At 56.4% G+C, this 8,686-nt stretch overlaps 1 protein-coding gene across 4 annotated transcripts in view; it reads right to left on the minus strand.

Annotated features, from left to right (window-relative positions):
• Positions 1 to 8,686, minus strand: part of BDKRB2 (bradykinin receptor B2) — a 26,873-nt gene that overhangs the window by 15,251 nt on the left and 2,936 nt on the right. Inside the window, exon 1 of one of the 4 annotated variants that reach the window (XM_014541484.1) lies at positions 8,665 to 8,686. The exons of 1 other annotated variant lie outside the window; for it this stretch is intronic. The gene's annotated coding sequence lies outside the window, so the exon portion shown is untranslated. Of the gene's footprint in view, positions 1 to 6,263; positions 6,286 to 7,244; positions 7,446 to 8,664 lie in introns of those variants that run through there. 2 more of the 4 variants (XM_014541485.1, XM_005868543.2) reach the window with 2 other exon arrangements.

The raw sequence follows: 8,686 nt of genomic DNA on the forward strand, positions 1-8,686 counted from the left end.
CCCCAGCTCCCTCCGGCGGGAGAGAGCTGTGCCCTGCAGAGGAGCCACCTGTGGACCTGCCTGGGGGTGCAGGGCCCAGGTGATCGTTTCTGTGTGAAAGCAGGTGGGGTTCCCCTTCCTGAGCGGGGGTGGAGGAGGACTGACAGGCTCGGGCTTGCTAAGCTCCTGCCTTTCAGTTTGGGGACCAGAAACAAATCCTCGGAGGTGCCCGCTCGGCCCGCCGTGACTCGGTGCCAGGCAGAGGCCGTGCCAAGCTGCTCACCTTCCTTCCCACGGGCTCTGCTGGAAGCGGGGTGCCAGGAAAGGGCCCTCACCTCTCCGCGCCTCGGTTTCCTAGCAGGGATCATTACATGAGACGCCAGCTCCGGGCTCCAGCCTCCGGCTGCCCGGCCCGGTTCCTGCCGGAGCCCACGGGGCCCAGACGACAGGAACACCACCTGGTCAGCAGGCGCCTACGGGCCAGGGCCAGGGCCAGACCGCGGAGCCAGCGGGGGCTGCCAGACGCCCTCTCTGAAGAAGGTCGGACGGGGGAGGGTGGAGTGCCCCCCAAGACTGTCTCCAGAAAATTCAATTTTTAGATAATTCAGTGAAGCAAATCAAGAACCTCAAAAAAAAAACCCCGCCACTTCCCTTTTGGTTGGTATTTCTGAAAATAATCCGCAGGACAGGGAAAGGGGAGAGCTGCTTAGCATCTTGTAAATGAGGAAAACACGAAAGCCAGGGAACTCATTACATATGTGGGAAATGATGCTCCAAAGAATTCGCCAAAAAACAGAGAACACTTCTGGTACCGAGTCGAGTGGAAAAAAATTAATAAAAAAAAAAGCCGGGCACTAAATTGCACGGAGGACACGGTAGGGAGAACCCCGGAGGAAGGCAACATGCCCGATTACTGCTCTCGGTGGTCGCCTCGAGCCTGGGAGGCTGGGCTTTTCGTTTTTGTTTTTATTATTAATTCTTTGTAGTAGCCTCCAATTTTTCTATGAAGAACATGTCTTACTTTTGTAATAAAAATGTGTAAATAAGCCAAGTGCTTTCTCCGATCCTTTAAAAACGGAGTGAAATACGGGCGAGTTTATGTAAGGAAGATAATCAGCCAACTCCTGCTCCAAGGAGGACTTGCTTATATGAAAAACCGGTAAATATTTGCACAAATCTGTTTTCATTTCCAGGGAAACGCTCGAGTATTTACGGATGTTTCTTCAATGGTTTTCTGTTTCACCGGACCACCCGGGCCCTGAGCGGGTGGACTCAGTGGGCTTCTAGCCACCCAGGGAGAAGCTGGGGAGCCGGGGGAGGGGAGGGTTCCCGCTGGGCTGCGGAAGCATGCATTGTCCCCGGTTTGAGCTGAATGTGGGGGTCCCCGTGAAACAAAGGAAGGGGCAGAGGCAAGCCCTCCGTGGCCTGGTTTAGGTCCCTGAGGGGTTTTTCCTGATGGTTCCAGAGATGACACGGTTGAGCCCTTTACCCTGTGGGCACCTTTCTGCTGCCCCCACCCACTCAGGGCCACTCAGGGCCACCCCTGTTTCTCTGCTGAGCTTGCCGGGGCCCTTGTTGGGGTCTGAAGTCTCTGCTGCTGCAGAAACCCAAAGCCGGCTGGTGTTTCTTCCTCGGTATGTTGCCTGCCGCTTCCCCAGCCCCCACCTCTGGCGTTATCTCCCTCACCACCCTGTCAGGCCTGCTGCGTAACAAAAGAGCCTGGGTGATCCATCACACGGGGCCGTTCAGATCCCAGCTCTGCCGTTTGTTAACAATGTGACTTTGAGGGCACCTCCCTGAGGACCCCCCACCTGTAGGACAGGGAGCATTATCGCCAGCGTGCAGGTGGTGGCCAGGACCCCGCGAGGCCCCCCTGACCCCCAGGATCTCGCTAGCCCTCAGCTCCCTTCCCTGCCTCAGGATTAACGGTCGCCTCCCCTCTCCCCAGATCCACAAACTGTTCTGTGGAGTGACTGCCCCGGGTGAGCCCAGGCCCTCAGCCAGCACCATCCAAGCGGCTCTTGGAAAAACCCCAGGGTCTGATACTCATCCTCACAGTAAGCCCATCGCCGGGGGCACACAGGCGTCCAGTCGGGCGGGTAGCTCAGGCTCCCAGCAGCATCTGCAGCCCCAGCCCCTCCTACTCCCTCCGCACCGGCCTGAGCACCCTCAGGAGTCCTAGCTACACCTTTACCTGCCGGGCAGGTGCAGTGTCCTCCTGGGAAGACCCAGCCCAGGTCCCAGCCCAGCCTCCGACTCCCTGTCTCACCCTGGAGCCAATTTCCTCGACTCTCACATGGGGACACCGCCCTGCCTAGCCGGTTGGTCTGTGGGTACTTGGGCAGTTTAGGGTGGCACAGCTGCCCAGAGGTGGGGCTGAGCTAGATTTCCATGTGCGCTGGGCAGTCCCAGGCCCTGCCCACCCCACTGCACTCCTCCCCCATTTGGACCCACCCTCGCTTTCCCTGGTCCTTCAGGAGAAAGAACTCGAAACCTGCCCACAAAGACAGTTTGGACGTGGACGTTCTAGACGTGTCACAAGCTGGCTGTGGGGACATGCAGGCTGCAGAGAGGCAGTGTGTGTGTGTGTGTGTGTGTGTGTGTGTGTGTGTGTGTGTTTGTGTATTTATATATATACTAGAGGCCCGGTGCACAAAATTCATGCACGGGTAGGGTCCCTAGGCTGGCCAGCAATCAGGGCCGATTGGGCCTTCTGGCTGCTGGCTGGGGCCTTCCTTGGTTCTGCGCCGCCCCCTGGTGGTCAGTTCATGTCATAGCAAGCGATTGAACTCCCAGTCTCCTGGTCAAACTCCCAAGGGGACAGTTTGCATATTAGGCTTTTATATATAGATGTGTGCTGTGTCTGCGTGTGTGTATGGGATATGTGTATGTGTGTGCATTGATGTATATGTGTGTATGCATGTGTGTATGCATATATATATTCTTCTCTTCTAAGGATTATCTTTCAAATTTTAACAAACGTGTTAAAACTTGTATCTATGCCCTGACCAGTTTGGCTCAGTGGATAGAGCGTCGGCCTGTGGACTGAAAGGTCCCAGGTTCGATTCCAGTCAAGGGCGTGTACCTTGGTTTCGGGCACATCCCCAGTGGGAGGTGTGCAGGAGGCAGCTGATCGATGTTTCTCTCTCATCAATGTTTCTAGCTCTCTATCCTTCTCCCTTCCTCTCTGTAAAAAATCAATAAAATATATATATAAAAAAACTTGTATCTAACTATTAGCATCAAGAGTAGGAAAAAGAGCTATTTTTCTGGGTAAGATAAATCTTTAGCACACTTTTCCTTCCCTCCAACCTCCTCCTTCCCACTTTCAGATTTAATTACAATACTGAGAAATTTTAGTTCCAGGTCATTACCTAATTTCTTATGTCTTTTCTGTTTTAAGTTTCCTTTCTAACAGTTATTAACCTTCATAATCACATTACAGCCAACTTGTTAGCCATACCTTAGAATTCAACTGGTTTCATTGATCGCACTAATTTTTTTCTATAACACGTCTTTTTCTCGAATTATTTGATGGGCTTAATTTTGAGTTTGGCTGGAAAGTGCAATCTCAGATGCTTCTGAGAAAACCCAGAGAGCCCCGGAGTCCATGGCGGGTGTCACCCCTGCAGGCGTGTTCGAGGTGTGCAGTGGGCGCCACGCTCGGGCCTGGTTCCGTCTTTTCCCCGGAGGGACTTCCAGCCGGATGGGGGACGCAGGACACAATGGGATGCTTCTCAGAACCTTGAGACCCAAGCGCATCTCTGATGGAGCTGGGCTGGGAGCTCCGAGGGCCTGTGTTCTCAGGGAGAGGGTGTCTGTCAGTCCTGAGACGAGCTGGGAGAGGCAGCGATGGAATGTCTGTGCCAGGGCTTGGGGACCCCACATCGCTTGGCTGTGGGGACTAAGAGGAGGGGTCAGGGAGGGCGGCATTAGGCCCAGGGCAGAGGCAGGGTCTGAGTTGCTCTCAAGTTTGCTCCCCTCAGAAAGCCCTTTGCTAAGGCGGTTTGCCTCAAAGTGTGGACGGAGACCCCCTGCTTCTGTCCCTGGACATGTTAGCAAGTCTTTGGGTACCCAGACCTCCAAGTCAGGGTCCCAGGGGAGGGCCTGGCGTCTGCGTGGGGGACTGACCTCCAGGTGACTCCGGGGCACGACACAGTTTGGAAATGACTGGTCTTTCCCCATCAGGCCACGCCGCCCTGGAGCATGGTCACTCGGGGACCCCACAGGAAAGAGGAGGGGACGTGATGTCATGGGTACAAATCAGCACAATAACAAACACAGAAGCCACGGGGCTGCACCGGGGCCCCGCACTCTACAGCTTACAACATCCGACGAGATGTCCTCACAGACTCTGCTGGTGCTCAGAGGCGGGCCCCTGAGGCTCAGAGAAGCAAAGTGACTTGCCGAGGTCGCTCACGTAGCGTGTGGGCTTGGGGTGGGGTCTGGAAGCCAGTTCTCTGCACCCCATCTCACAGCACCCCACTGGCCAGGGAGATCAGAGAGGCCCAAGGCACTGGGGGTGGGAAGGAGGGAAGTTGGAGCCTGCAGAGAAGTGTGTCTGGGCTCCTGCTGGCACCACCCCTGGGTGCCTGGCCTTGGGAATCCCCAAGCCACAGTGACCCCCCCTGCGGGGCAGAGACAACACCCCTGATAGTCCCGGACTCTTTTCCTGACCCCGTGGGCCACCCGTCTGCTAGGTGCGCACCTGCAGTGAGCCCGGCCGCTGCTGCCTCTGCACCTGCCCCATCTGAGCTAACCTCCTCCTGGCCTCAGAGATGGGGAGGGTGAGCCACTGTGCAGTTGGGAAAGCTGAGGCTCAGAGAGCGTCGCTAGCCAGTACGCGGTCAGATTCGAGCCCAGAGCCTGTGTTATTCCAGCCTGCTTTGTGCTGTGATGTTTTCGGGGCGGGCTCACATTTTTCTAGCCTCCAGAACCATAAAGATCCCACTGTGATGACAGAGCCAAAGAAATGCCTGACTCCTGGGGTTTGTTCTGGAAATTGTGTTTTGATGAAAGAGTTTTAGAGATTGAGCTCAGAGAGGAGCAATAAAGACTAGAATTATCAGTCCAACTCCAAGAAACAGAAAGTGGACTGTTGTTCAATGGGAGAGGAGTTTAGCTTCAGTCTAAAGAACTTTTTTTTATATCCTATATAATAAAAGCCTAATATTCATAAGTGACTGGTCATCCAGTCGTCCTTTCAACCAATCAAAGCATAGTATGCTAATGATATGCTAAGGCCGCTCAATCACTCGCTATGACATGCACTGACCACCAGGGGGCAGAGAGTTGACCAGTTGACCAGTCACTATGACATGCACTGACCACCAGGGGGCAGACACTCCCACCAGTAGGTTAGCTTGCTGCTGGGGTCTGGACAATCGGGACTGAGCAAGATGGGCCAGACATGTCCTAGAGCCCTCCCACAGTCCCTCCCAGGCTGGCCAACCTCTCGTGTCCCTCCCCGGCCCCAATCGTGCAACAGTGGGGTCCCTCAGCCTCACCTGCACCCTCCTGCAATCTGAGACCCCTTGGGGGACCCCTCGGGGGGTGTCAGAGAGCTGGTTTTGGCCCATTCCTGCAGGCCAGGCCGAGGGACCCCACTGGTGCACGAATTCGTGCACCCGGACTCTGATATATATATATATTTGTTTTTTTCATTGATTTCAGGGAGGAAGTGAGAGAGATAGAAACATCAATGATGAGAGAGAATCATTGATTGGCTGCCTCCTGTACACCCCCTACTAGAAGAGGGGGGATGGAGCCCACAACCCGGGCATGTGCCCTTGGCCAGAATCAAACTTGGGACCCTTTAGACCGCAGGCTGACGCTCTATCCACTGAGCCAAACCGGTTAGGACTAAAGAACTTTTTAACAGGACAGCTGTCCCGAGACGGAGTGAGCTGCCGGGTAAAGCAGTGAGCTCCCCATCCCTGGGAGCATGCTCGCTGAGAGGGCTCCCCAGGGGTCAGGCATGCCTGGACCGGGTGGCATTGGAAGCGATGCACTTGGGGATCAAGTCTTGGTAAGTTCCCATCATTTGACTCATGGCCCCGAGACACTCCAAGCGCCTCTGGCTCCTCAAAGCAACTCGCAGGCCTGCTCTGTCCGCGTTTCTCTTTTCTCTTAAATAGAATTTATGTTTCACAGCAGTTTTAGGAACACAGAAACACTGAGCCCCTGCTCAGTGTCCGGGGAAATGCCTCGACAGAGGTTTCCCATGTACCTCCAGCCCCCCAGCCGAGTGGCACATTTATGACAATCAGTGAACCTGCACTTACATGCCACCATCACCCAAAGTCCACGGCTGACACTGGGCTTCGCTCGTGGTGCTGTACCGTCTGTGGGTTTGGACAAATGCACAATGACATGTGGCCACCATCGCAGCATCGCACAGTAGTGCCACTGCCCTAACAAGCCCAGGTGCTCCACCTGTTCCTCCCTCCCGCTCCCCAGCTGGCAACCACTGGTATTTTCATTGTTTCCACCAGAGGCCCGATGCAGGAAATTCCTGCAAGGGGCTCGGCCCTCACAGCCCTAGCGGCCTCACAGCCCTGCGGCCCGAGGCTCTGCCCACTGGTCTTTCTGGAAGGTCATTCCGGAAGGTTGTTCCGCCGTCCGGTCTAATTAGCATATTAGCTCTTTATTATATAGGGTGGTTTTGCCTTTCCCAGAGTGTCATATAGTTGGAATCCCACAGCACGTGGCCTTTTCAGTCTGGCTTCTTTCACGTAGTGATATACTTCGTGTGCTTTTCAGGGCTTCTCTGTGGCCAATGTTCCTTTATCTATCTGTCTACCCATCCATCCACCCATCCATCCATCCATCCAGCCATCCATCCACCCATCCATCCATCCATCCACCCATCCATCCACCCATCCGTCCATCCATCCATCCATCCGTCCACCCATCCATCCATCCATCCAGTCATTGAGCAATACTGACAGAGCCAGCTCTGTGGTAGGCACAGTTCTCTGTGCTGAGGAGACAGCTGTGAACGGACAGACAAGGTCTCTGCTTCATTCTGGAAGCCAGAGTCCCCAGGTGGATGTGTATGCACTCTGCCCTGCCCGGGTGGGCTCCTCCCTGATCACAAGGCAGCCCAGGTGAGAGCGGCAGCCCTTGGCGTCACCCTCAGACCCCTCTGAACGTCTATTCGGACACAGTGTTAGCAGAGACCACGTGGCATAGCTACTCCCTCTGCTCGGTCTCATCAGCCAGCACCTCATCCCAACCCTTAGTCTCAGCACCCACTCACTCACCTGCACCCCCTGTTTGTGAGTGACAGGTCCGCGTCCCAGAGGGGCGAGGCATTTCCCCAGACACTAGCGTATGTCCTCGCCTGAAACTCAGCTTCCTCATCTCCGCTGCAGGAGCAGGAGACCGCAGGGGTGTTGTGGGTTCAGGGCAGAGCTGGGTGGAGACCCCGGGGTCCTGCGTGTGGAGTCAGCATGGGGGCCTTCTAGTTTTCAGTGTTTTCCAAACCCCTTTCTCCTGGCCGCTCCCCACCTGCTGGACTCCCGCCCCAGCAGGAGGAAGACAGCAAACGCCTTCTTCCAGCTTGTGGGGCTCCGCTCGCTCACAGGATGCTCCCATCTCCCCACTGCTGCCAGGACCCAGAGAAGGGGCAGTGTCCCCTGGAGTCCTCAGGGAAGGAGGTAAGAGGCGGGGCTGGCCCAGGGCCCCCCTGCCCCACACTTGGGCCAGAGCTTGTGCTTCCTGGGGCTGCAGGAGCCAGGCAGCCTGTGACTCAGGGAGGCACATTCTAACCTGCCCCGGAGAGCAACGCCCACCCATCGTCCAGCGGCCCAGGCCCGTGACCCTACCTGCCCTCAGCAGTTCTAATAACCGCTACCACGTACTGAGCGCCGACTGCATACGCATGTGGCGCTTCGCAGGCAGGAGTCCATCTCTGTCTTCGCAGCCACCCTGCCAGGCCATCTTCATGGCTCAAGACATGGGAGGAAATGTGTCAAAAGTGTCAGGCGGGGGATGGAGACAGAGTGGGGACCCCCACCCAGGGCTGGATGCAAAGCCCGCGCTCTCTGTCCCTCTGTCTTGCTCCAGGAGGGGGGTTGGGGGGGGGGGGGGGGGGGAACATTAAAATCACCACCTCAATGCACATCAGCCAACATTTAAACACTCCTTTCCTCCTCCACTGATCACACCCCGGCCGCCCGGGCAGCACGCCAGCAGAGCGCTTTGCACAGAGAAACCCAGGCTCAGAGAGGTTAGCAATGTGTCCCAGGTCACACAGCGCCGGTGAGCGACGGCAGAGTCCTGAGCGAGGAGCCACCCCCACCCCTGCCGCACCCCCTGGACTGAAGCTCTCTGTCCAAGGCGCCCCGGATGAAGCGTAAAAATCAACCGAGGCTGTCCTACACGGCTCACACACGTGCACACGCGCGCGCGCGCACACACACACACACACACACACACACACACACACACACACGTGCCGCCTGTCGCCCCGATTCAGGAAGAGGGCAAACCCAAAGCAAACAAGCCAACTCCTCTGGCTAGAAGCCCTTCTTGTCACTTGTCGGGACCGGACAGGGCAGGAGGGGAAGTTTCCCCAAACTCAGCCCCTGCGACACCCACCCGCCCCCTTCCCTCTGGCTGGGTTGCCTGTCCTCCCAGCAAAGGCGGCGGCGGCGGGACCGGCGCCGGGCGGGCACCCACCTTGTCCGGAGGGAGCTGCGCG

This window comes from Myotis brandtii, unplaced genomic scaffold (assembly GCF_000412655.1).
Source record: "Myotis brandtii unplaced genomic scaffold, ASM41265v1 scaffold273, whole genome shotgun sequence".
Lineage (NCBI taxonomy): Eukaryota > Metazoa > Chordata > Mammalia > Chiroptera > Vespertilionidae > Myotis > Myotis brandtii.